The following is a 12,564-nucleotide window of genomic DNA, read 5'->3' as shown; positions in this document are numbered from 1 at the left end:
TAAATGGGAGGGCAGGATAGGGTGAAGGGAAATGTACTTAGTTTTTCACAACATGACTACTATGGAAGTGTTTTACATGAGTACACATATATAACCTGTATTGTGTCACTTTCCCTCCCAATGAGGGTGGGTGGGGAGGAAGGAAGGGACAAAAGTTGGAACCCAAAGTTTTTAAACTAAATTAAAAAGAATGTTTTCACATGCAACTGGGAATCAAGATATACAGGAAATAGAGTATAGAAATATATCCTGCCCTACTGTAAAATTGAAGGGGAAGGGGATAAGAGAAGGGGGGAGAGATAGAAGAGAGGGCAGATTAGGAGAAAGGGTATTCAGAATGCATGGCCTCTTGGGCTGGGGGAAAGGATGAGATGGGCAGAAAATTTGGAACTCAAAATCTTGTAGAAGTGAATGTTGAAAACAAATATAAATTAATTAATTAAAAAAAGAAATATAATTGTTAATGTGCTTAATGTCACATTTATGTATATATGTGTGAGCATGTATATGTATTTGTATCTTTTTAGAAATTGGAGAAGGCAAAGCTTGTCTAATTATCTTCTAGGATTCCTTCCAACTCTAGCATTCTGGGAATACTGTATATATAAAGGTATTATATACAAGATATGATGTTGGTAGGTAATACAGTTCTGATAGAAGCAAAGGGAAATATCAATTCAATATAATTATATATGATTAATGGAAAAAATTTTAAAGGGAGAAAAAATTGGAAAATGAATCATACTATATCAATAAGCATTCGTTAAGCTTGTATGTTTCTTTTCACATTAGCTAAAATGACATGATTAAGTTGGTCATGATATTTCTATCAACAGAGAAACAGACAGCCCTATTTCTAATGACACTCTAATGAATCTGCTTTTATGATTGTCTTTCTCATTTAATGATGGACTTTTAGTTCACATTCTGTTGAGTTATGAAGCCAATTCCACAAACATTCATCTGGATTAGCTTTTGTTAATATCCACTGAAATGATAGACTGTCTGGATGAATTGTAAATGGTTTCTCTAGTCAAGAGAGAGTATCTTTGGAGTTTTTATTATTGACAAACAGCTTGGTTCTGTGAGGTGACATTTAGCCTCTTGGTAATTTAACTTCCTGCTTTGAAATATCCCTGGTCAAGTTGTCTTTCCACTCCCCAACAGTTCTCCATCCCAGGACCTTATTTGAGAAGTCACATAAAAGAAATGAATTTGGATTTCAAAATGGGTACTATCATGAATTCTATAGAAATTCTTAAAATGGTAAAACTGTTCATTCCATGAAAACATTTACACAATACTGCTATCTATTTATGCAAATAAATAACTGAGTCATAATTTGAGACTTAAGGCAGCGTAGGAGGGAATCATATTTCTCTTATTTAAATGCTAAGACTAGTTTCATTAAAACATGAACTTTAACTGAATCTAATTCTTGATCATAAAAACCATCATGGACTCTTGATACCTTTAAAATTCACTTTCCCTAGAAGATAAGGAGGAATTTCAGGAATATATATAGATCTAGTTAATTTTTTTTAATAATGAAACAAGACTAAATATAAATATCTATATTTTTGCTATTTAAATATTATTTGTCATTTTCCAAAAGGTGGCAAGTTATTTTGCCTCCAAGGCTACATCTAGGTAGAAACGATCTTAAAATGTGGTGTAAAAGAAATTTTGGAAAGTTTCAGTTCATGATATATACAAAGTCTTTCTACAATTGGTGAGTTTGTAGCTTTCTGATGGATTCCTCATTCAGATTTCTGTCATTTTTATATGCTTGTATTGAGGGGTCAGTATGGTGTCATGGAGTGACAGATTTCAAATCAAAGCATCCCACTTTGAATCTAGACTCTGTCACTCACTGCCTATTTAACCTCAAGTAAGTCACTTAACTTCCCTTGACCTCAGCATCCTCATCTGAAAAAAAAAATGTTCAGGAGTTGGGGGTGAGGAGGAGAGAAAGACTCTGAGTGAGACACTGAACTGACTGAATAAAGAAAGGTAAAACCCTGGAAGTCTGTAGAACACTGCTACCAGAATTTGATCAGATGGTAGCTATGGATTGAGTAAACTTCAAAGGAGAAAAAAATTACTTTGTGATTGTGATAGAGTTGGGAGTGGCAATGGGGAGCAAAGAGTATTCCAAACTCCCCATTTTGATCACTAAGGGCTGAAAAGAGTAGCCAGTGAGGTGTTTACATCAGAAAGGAACCAGATCCCAGTGAGAGTAGGAGGGAATCAAAGAAAGATTAAGAAGATCAAGAAGATGAAAGGCATGGGAAAGGAAAAGTAAAATGAAACCTGGTTTGTTAAGTATGACAAAATGGAAGGGTAAGGAGCTAGAGTGGGACATTGCATGGAAGGGAGATTGAGGAGAATTGGAGTAAATGGAGAATAAGTGCAGAAAAGACAATTGTGTTTGAATGATGACAGTAGGGGTTCAGAATTACAGGATAAAGTGGGTTGGACAGGGTAAGTGTTAATCAATGAGGTGTTGCTTCACTTAAGTTACCAATATCCTTAGAAGTTTGGCCTCAGAGAGGCATCATTTATGGGTATAAAGGAGCTTATACAAGAGGAGTAGTGTAGAGAGCCCACCTTAGAAATCACTAGCCAGACTTCCTGATTTTCAAAATGTAGAACATTTTGTACAATGGCTTTTGTTTCTTTAGTCATAATTATATAATATTCTCTGAAGAACAATTATTTTATTTATGGTAAAAATCTATGTAATAGATCTTGTTTAAATGGCTTTAAAGGGACCTGGCTGCAAAGTATTAATCCTTTTACTCACTCTCAACAGTGACATTAGAGCTTATATAATTATATAATTACATGCTTATATATATATACATATCTAGAGATAAAAATCATTTTTGTAAGCTCATATGTCTCATTAACCTTGGAAAGAATATACATACAGGCATACATGATATGTAATATACATATATACAACATCTTGTATATTATGTATCATATATATGGACAACTATGTCTATAATACTAGAATTATATATATATGTAACATGCAATATGTAATGCTATATATACATATGTGTGTGGATGTATGCATATTGTTTCTGAAGTTTGTGAGATGCTCTGTTCAGTTTTTCATACATAAAGTTAAAATTCTAGACAGAGTATATTCATTAACCTAAGTTTTTTTTTAATGTTTCACCTATAATTTGGTTTAATGGAGTATGACAGAGATGTCATTGAAATTCTCCTTTTATTTGTAGTATATGTACCATAGGTATATTCTTAATATCATCCTCATTAAAAGACTTCACTATTAGATACAGAAAAAGAGTGAAATCACAAGTGCATTGTTAAAATCAAGAATTAATCATCTTTGATAGCTATGGTATGACTAATATTCATCAGTAATGAGCAGACTACCTTAACATCAGTTGTTGCAGCAGATAAATCTTTCAGAGTAGAATTCTGGAAATTAAACTTTATATCTACACAGATCCCAGTAATTATAATATTTTCTTTTTTATTTTGTTTAGAGTCAAACACCACTTACTTAATTTCAAATCAAATATAACACTCTGGGTCTTCAGATAAGTTTGGTTTCAATGCCACTTCAGGTTTCATTGTTTCATTCAGATTTCTGGAATAGTAGTGACTTTAAAGGTTTTGTCAGAGTAACCTCTCTCTATGTTTCTGCAATCATGTTGATCATGATATTAATTTGCCTTTATAATGCTCCCTCTTAACTGAAATCTAAGTTTTTTGAGAAAATACAACACCCATTCTTGTTAAAAACACCAGAGAACATAAGAATAAATGGAGTTTTCCTTAAAATAGTAAGTAGCTTCTACCTAAAACTGTCAGCATGCATTGTGCCTTCCATGCAATGTCCCACTCTAGCTCCTTACCCTTCCATTTTGTCATACTTAACAAACCAGGTTTCATTTCAATTTTTTTCATACCCAACAAGGAAATAGGTGGGGAAGGGAAGAAGAGAAAGGAGGACTACAGGAAAAGTGAGGACAGATAAGGAAGGTGGTGGTCAGAAGCAAATCAGAATTTAGGGGAGGGACAGGATAAAAAGAGAGAGAGAAGCATAAACAGAAGAAGGTGGGATGAAGGGATTTGCAGAGTTACTAATCAAAACTGTGAATGTGAATGGGATGAACTCACATAAAAAACAAAAGTAGATAGAAGAATGAATTAGAAACCAGAAACAAACAATATGTTGTTCATAAGAAACACACTTGAAATAGAGAGAGACACACATAGGAGCTGAAGCAGAAGTTATTATGCTTCAGTTGAAGTAAAAAAGGCAGGGGTAACAATCATGATCTCAGCAAAAACAAAAGCAAAAATAGATCTAATTAAAAGAGATAAACATGGAAACCACATCATGCTAAAAGACACCATATACAATGAAGGTAAAATCATTATTTAACTTACATATACCAAATTACATAGCATTTAAATTCTTAAAGGAAAAGTCAAATGAATTATAGGAGGTAATAGGGAGTCAAACCATACTATTGGAGACTTCAACATTCCCTTCTAAGAGCTAGATAAATCTCACCATAAAATAAATAAGAAAGAAGTTAAGGAGATAAAGACAATTTTAAAAAAATAGATAAGATAGAATTCTGGAAAAAAATTGACCTTTTGTCAACCACACATGGCACCTTTGCAAAAATTAACTATGTATTAACCAAGGAGAAGAGCAGAAATATTAAATGCACATTTTTCAGACCATGATGCAATAAAAATTACATTCTATAAAGGGCTAGGGGAGTGGAGTCAAGATGGCAGAGTAAAAGCTGTGACTTGATTGAGCTATCCCCCAAACCCCTCCTAATACCTGTAAAACATGGCTCTAAACAAATTCTAGAGCAGCAGAACCCACAAAAAGACAGAGTGAAACAAATTTCCAGTCCAAGACAACCGGGATGGTTGATTAGAAAGGTCTATTATGGCAGGCTGGGAGAGAAAGGTGATTCAGCAGGGCTGCACAGGCAAAAAACAGGCCTCAGCGAACCTGGAGTAGGCCTGATTCAGAGGACTGAATCACGGGCAGCTGTGGCGGTTTCCAGACATCTCAACACACAAACTCCAAAGACAGCTTAAAAGGTCAGTAGGAAAAGTCAGTGACCTCATTGAGAGAGAAGCTCAGTCATAGCCCCAGTCCTGGAGACAGAAGGGGAATTGAGTGGCTGATCCAAGGGGGATTGCAAGGATCTCTTTGCTGGTGCTGAGGCAGGATTCTCTTGCTTTGCCTGTGCTTGGATATGGGTCACGGTTCTGGGTGGTTATCCAGTGGTGAGGAGGAATGCTGGCATGGTGGAGCTTGTAGTGGCAGTGGAGAGGGAATCCTCCTCAGAGATCCAAGGGAGAAAAAAAGTGCTTGTCATCAGTCATAGACCAGGGCACAGGCCAGGAAAGGAGTAAACACCTTGCCCTTGATCATACCGCCTTGGAAGAACTGAAAATTAACAGGTCCCTAGAAGTATCTCTGAAAACAGTTGCACAAAACCCCCAAAGCTTGGAAAAGTACATTCTCTATATTGGAAGCAGACCCCTACCTTAACAAAGAGTTTAAATTCAAGCAATTGGCTGGGATCATGAACAAACAAAAGTCCAAAAAAATCAGAACATAGAATCTTCCTTTGGTAACAAGATCAAAACATACAACCAGAAGAAGACAACAAAGTCAAAGCTCCTACATCCAAAGCCTCTAAAAAAATATGAATTGGCCTCAGGCCATGGAAGAGCTCAAAAAGAATTTTAAGAAGCAAGTAAGAGAAGTAGAGGAAAAACTGGGAAGAGAAATGAGAATGTTCTATGAAAATCATGAAAACCAAGTCAACAACTTGCTAAAGGAGACCCAAAAAATACTGAAGAAAATAACACCTTAAAAATAGCCTAACCCAAATGGGAAAAGAGGTCCAAAAAGTCAACGAGGAGAAGAATGTCTTCAAAAGCAGAACTGGACAAATGGAATAGGAAGTCCAAAACTTCATTGAAGAAAATACTTTCTTAAAAATTAGAATGGAGCAAATGGAAGCTAGTGACTTTATGAGAAATCAAGGCATTGTAAAAGAAACCAAAAGAATGAAAATAAAATAAGACAATGTGAAATACCTCATTGGAAAAAAAAACTGACCTGGAAAATAGATTCAGGAGAAATAAATAAAAAAAAATTGGACTATCTGAAAGCCATGATGAAAAAAAGAGCCTAGACATCATGTTTCAAGAAATTATCAAGGAAAACTGCCCTGATATTTTAGAACCAGAGGGTAAAATAGAAATTGAAAGAATCCACTGATTACCTCCTGAACAAGATCCCCAAAGGAAAACTCCTAGGGATATTGTAGTCAAATTCCAGAGTTCCCAGGTCAAGGAGAAAATATTGCAAGTAGCCAGAAAGAAACAGTTCAAGTATTGTGGAAACATAATCAAGATGACTCAGGCTTTAGCAGCTTCTACGTCAAGGGACCAGAGGGCTTGGAATATGATATTCCAGAGAGCAAAGGAGATAGCAATTACAGTCAAGAATCACTTACCCAGTAAAACTGAGTATAATACTTCAGGTGAAAGTGGACGTTCAGTGAAATAGAGGACCTTCAAGCATTCTTGATGAAAAGATCAGAGTTGAATAGAAAATTTGATTTTCAAATACAAGACTCAAGAGAAGCATGAAGAGGTAAATAGGAAAGAGAAATCATAAGGGACTTATTAAGATTGAACTGTGTACATTCCTACATGTTAAGATGATATTTGTAACTCATGAGACCTTTGTCAGTATTAGGGTAGTTGGAGGGAAAAAAAACTATATAGGTAGATTGATAGAGGACACAGGGTGAGTTGAAGATGAAGGGGTGATATCTGGAGCATAAAATTAAGGGGTGAGAGAGAATTATACTGGGAGAAGGAGAAAGGGAGAGGTAGAATAGCGTAAATTATATCACATAGAACAGACAAGAAAAGGCTTTTCCAGTGGAAGGGAAGTGGAGGAAGGTGACAGGGAATGAGTGAAACTAATTCTCATGGGATTTTGCTTTAGGAGTGAATAACATACACACTCAATTGGTTATGGAAAAGCTATCTTACCCTATAGGAAAATAGGGGGGGAAGGGGATAAGAGAATGGAGTGATGATAGAGGGGAGGGAAGACTGGGGGGATAATAAGAAGGAAAGAAACACTTCTGAGAAGGGATAGTGTTAAAAGAGAGAGTATAATAAATGGGGAGCAGGATAGGATGAAGGAAAATTTAGTTAGTTTTCCACAACATGACTACTATGGAAGTGTTTTGCATGACTACACATGTATAAGCTGTATCTAGTTGTTTGTCTTCTCAATGATGGTGTGTAGGGAGGGAGGAATGGAGAAAATTTGGAACCTAAATTTTAAAAACAAATGTTAAAAATTGTTTTCACATGCAACTTGGAAATAAGATATACAGGCAGTGGGGTATAGAAATATATCCTGCCCTACAGGAAAATAGAAGGGAAAAGGGATGAGAGAAAGGAGGGATAGAAGGGAGGGCACATTAGGGGAGGGGGTATTCAGAATACACACCATCTTGGAGGGAGGGATGAGATGGGGAGAAAATTCAGAACTCAAAATCTTGTGGAAGTGAATGTTGAAAACTAAAAATAAGTAAATTAATGAACCTGAAAAAGTTAAAAAAAATAATAAAATAAAAAAGGGCCAGGGAAGCAGAGATTAAAAGTTAATTGGAAACTAAATAATCTGATCCTAAAGAATGAGTAGTCAAAGAAAAAAAATTGTACAAATCAATAATTTCCCTAAAGAAAAGGACAACACTGATACAACATACCAAAATTTGTAGCATGATGCCAAAGCAGTACTTAGGGGAAATTTATATCTGTAAATGAGTACATCAATAAAAGAGAGCAGGTTAATGAATTGGTTATATCACTTAAAACATAAACAACTAGAGAAAGAACAAATTGAAAATCCACAATTACACCAAAAAAGAAATCTTGAAATTCAAAGGAGAGAATATTAAAATTCTAAGTAAAAAAAAATTGAATTAATAAATAAAATTAGTTGTTTTTATGAAAAAAATAATAAAAAAGACAAATTATTGGTTAATCTGATTAAAAAAGAAGAAAATCAAATTACAAGCATCAAAATTGAGAAGGTTGATTGTACCACCAATGAAAAAAGAAATTAAATGAATTACAAAGAGTTATTTTGTCTAATTATGTATCAGTAAAACTGACAACCTAAGTGAAATGGAAGAATATTTATAAAAATATAAACTACCCTAATTAAATGATGAAGACTTTTTTTTAAAAGAAATTGAATAAACCATAAATGAGCTCCCTAAGAAAAAAATTCTTCAGAAATTGATGGATTTACAAGTCCTTTCTATTTAACATTTAAAAAACAATAATTCCAATACCACATAGTATTTGAAAAAAAAAGAGATAAAGGAGTCTTACCAAATTTCTTCTATAAACCAATTATGGTTTTGATACTTAAACCAAGGAAAGCAAAAAGAAAGAAAGAAATCTGTAGACCAATTTCCTTAATAAGTATTCATACAAAAGCAGTAATCATGAAAACAATCTGGAACTAGCTACAAAATAGAATGGTGGATCAGTGTAATGAATCAGATACACAATGGTAAACAACCATAGTAATGTTGTGTTTGATAAATCAAAAGATCCAAGCTATCAAATTAGAACTTATAATTTGATTTAAAATAAGTGTGAAAACTGGAATGCAATTTGGAAGAAACTAAGGCATCATAGACTAATATCTCACACTGTATATAGGGTCAAAATGGATAAATGATTTAGCGATAAAGGGTGATATCATAAGTAAAATAGGGGAATATGGAAAAAAATTAACAATCATATCTATGGATAAGGGAAGAGTTTATAACCAAACAAGTGATGGAGGGGATCACAGGAAGTAAAATGGATAATTTTGATTACATAATGTTAAAAAAATACATTTGCACAAACAAAACAAATGTTGCCAAAATTAGAAAGAAAATAGGAAACTGGGGAAAATTTGTATTGCAAGTTTCTCTGATATTTCTCAAATATATAGTGAACTGAGCAGAATTTATAAAAAATATAGTCCATTCTTCATTGATAAATGGTCAAAGATATGAACTTTTTCAGTGTTCAGAAGAAATCAAAGCTATCTCTAGTCACATGAAAAAATGCTCTCAATCATTATTTATTTGGGAAATGCAAATTAAAACAACTCTGAGGTACCTATCAGATTGGCTAACATGACAGAAAATGAACATGGCAAATGTGGAGGAAATGAAAAAAAAAAGCTTAGAGATACTAATTCCCTTTTGGTGGAATTGTGAACTAGTCTAACCATTCAGGAGAACAATTCAGAGCTATGCCTCAAAGACTAAAACTGCAAACCTTTTCACCCAAAAATGTCAGTACTAGGTCTTCAACTTAAAGAGATCAAAAAGAAGGGAAAAGAATCTATTTGGGCAAAAAATATTTATAGCAACTTTTTTTTGTGGCAAGGAATTAGAAATTGAGGAAGTGAAGAATTTCTTCATCAATGAAGAAATGGCTGAATAAATTTTGGTATAAGATCATGATGGAATCCTACTGTTCTATAAGAAATGATGAACAGAATGGTTTCAGAAAAAACTAAGACAACTTATATGAATTCATCCAAAGTGAAGTGAGTTCAACCAGGAAAACCTTGTATATAGTTACAGCAATATTATAAGGATGCTCAACAGTGAAAGACTTAGCTATTTTGATTAAGACAATGATCCAAGAGTGTTCCATAGGACTCATGATAAAAAATGTAATCCACCACCAGAGAGAAAACTTATGAACTTTGAGTGCAAATTGAAACATACTTTTCTTACTTTATTTTTGTAATATGGCTAAGATGGAAATGTTTTGCATGACTTCACATCTCTAATTGATATAGGGGAGTGGCAGGAGGCAAGAAGATAATTTGGAATTCACTTTTTAAAATGAATGTTAAACTTTTTACAAGTAATTGGGTAATATTTAAAAAATAAATACAATAAATTTTAAAAGGAATTACTATTCCATGAGGTATGAAAAGACACATGAAAAAATTTCTGGCAGTGTGGAAAAGCACAGGATACATCAAGCCATTTGAACTATTAAAGAGTGTAGTGTCATGCTAAACTGTGTCTTCCTTACTTCACTGTATCAGAGAGTAGTTCTGGCACCAGGAAGAAAATTATTAAGTTTACTTTAGAAAGAGAAGAGGGAACATTCAGCAACCATGGAGTAACAGGTCTTATGTTCAACTCTCTCAGTTCCATTACCTATTGCTTATATCACCTTGGGCAAGTCATCTCATCTCTTTAAAGCTCAGACTCCTAATAGGAATAATTGCTAGAGTATGTACCTCATAAGGATAGTATAAAGATCAAATGAGAAAAAAGTATATGAACACTTTATAAGCTTAAGTAACTAACATAAGTATCAACCATTATCAGAAATTCTAAAGCTGAAAGAGATCTTAAAATCATCAAGTTCAGTTGTCCTCAAAGTGTATGGTCCATAGACCTCTGGAGATCAGCAAGATCTTTTCAGGAAGAACCAAATTCAAAATAGTTTTCATAACACTAGTAAGATATTTTAATTTTAATATAATATATATTGGTAGACATAATCCATATACACAAAAAATTTTTTGGGGGAATGAGCAGATGCTTCAATAATGTTTAAGAATATAAAGGAGCCTTGGAACCAAAAAGTTTGAGGACTACCAATTCTATATCTATCCCTTGATAGTACAAATGAGGTAACTAAGGTTCAGAGAGATGTTTTCTCTGAATTGTTCTAGGTCTTAATCCATTTGTTTAGTGCTACAATAAAGAACTAGGAAAGACGGGGATAAGATAAAATGGAGGAAAATTTAGGCTTAATGTCAGAAAGGAAAAATAAACAAATGAGCTATAGAGTACCTACGGCAATAGTTGGTTTGCCATTGTTGGAAGTATTTAAGCAAAGATATGATAAGTGGGAATTCTTTCTTAGTTCTGAGTTGGCCTATGTGGTCCTTGAGGTTCCTTTCTACTCAAATTCTGTGATTCCATCTTAGAAATAGCGGATCCAAAATCCAAACAAATATTACAATCTAGGAATCCTTCTTCTATATCAAACGGTTTCTAATACCATTAACCAAGAGGAAAAAAAATGTTTGAATGTTTTTAGTAAGCAATACAGCATAAAATTCACTGGCATCCAGCTCTAGAAGGTGATCATGTAACAAAACAGATCTCTACTGCATTCTTGGAATAATCCAAATTCTGCATGAGTAATGGAGAATTTCAATAGTAACTTTACTGCACCACATGATGCAATATTTAAGAAATGTGGAGATGAAACTCTTACTTTATATTCACTGACTAAAACTCAGGGACTTGAATACTAATGGCACCAGCATCTCTTACTTGTTTTCAGTCACTGTTTAAAAGAATTATTATGAGGGTTCAGAACAGCCCTAGATTTTGCTGAGCCAGCTTTGTTAAACTGCTGTTTTATTGCTAGGGTTTTCTCTTAGGCTGCCAGCTGTCTAATGTTTCTCTTTTCACTTGTGACTATAACAAAATTGGTGGCAACCCAACTATCCTAAATAAGTTTTCCAACTTCACTCATGATATAATTCTCAGAAAGACATTTTATGAAACTCCAAAGGACAACAATCTAGCCCAAAATATAATGTGTTTGGGGCACCAGGCAGAACCCAATATTAGTATTGGCATTGATGTTGCATACTGTTGTTTTCCTAGGACTGACTTTAGTAAGAAATGGAAAAGGCAATTATATCTCTGAAACTAAGACCTCCTGGGGCAGCTTCCTGGAGCAAAGATGGAGGATCAAAAAGGTAATCACTCTCACCCTCCCCTATCAACCTCTGAAAACCCAGAAAACATCACCCCAGAAAAAACCCTGGAACAGCTGAACCAGAAGAAAGACTGGGTGCAGCAGTGCAGTAGCCCAGGTAGCTAGAGGGATTAACTGGAAAGGCCCCTCTTATCCTGGGGGAAGGGGAGCAGTAAGAAGCAGGAGGTGCCCAGCCAGCTAGTGGAAAGACCCACTTTAGCACACCAGTAGGAGATTCTGGTGCCTTGAGATTCTGGTGCCTCGACATTCTACAGCAAACGGGTCTCACAGTGCCTCAGCAAAAACAAGGGAAGCAGCATTGCAAAGGGCCCCAGGTGGATAAGCAACCAGCAGCATTCATCTGAAGGGAGCTGAAGAAAGCAACCTAGAGGTGCCAAAAAAGTTCCAGCCTTGTTGATTCCAGCCCAACACCAGGTAAGCTATCAGAACCCTACAGCCTCCAACTGACAACCAGGAGGAGATCCCAAAGCCTAGGTGGTCGAGCAGGCAAACACCAACAGCTGTACCTCCCAGTGCCTCAGTGAAGGTGGGGTAACTGGTGGAAGCCAGCTCAGAAAACCACCAGGTGCCTAGGCATTCTGCAGCAAAGAAGTCTCCCAGTGCCTCAACAGAAATAAGGGAAGCAGCACTGCAAGGGGCCCCAGGCAGATAAACACTTGGCAGCACTTATCT

The sequence above is a fragment of the Vombatus ursinus genome, unplaced genomic scaffold, assembly GCF_900497805.2.
Source record: "Vombatus ursinus unplaced genomic scaffold, bare-nosed wombat genome assembly UNPS02015255.1, whole genome shotgun sequence".
In the NCBI taxonomy this organism is placed as follows: Eukaryota; Metazoa; Chordata; class Mammalia; order Diprotodontia; family Vombatidae; genus Vombatus; species Vombatus ursinus.
The sequence above is the reverse complement of the archived record's forward strand: the minus strand, read 5'-3'. Positions refer to the sequence as shown.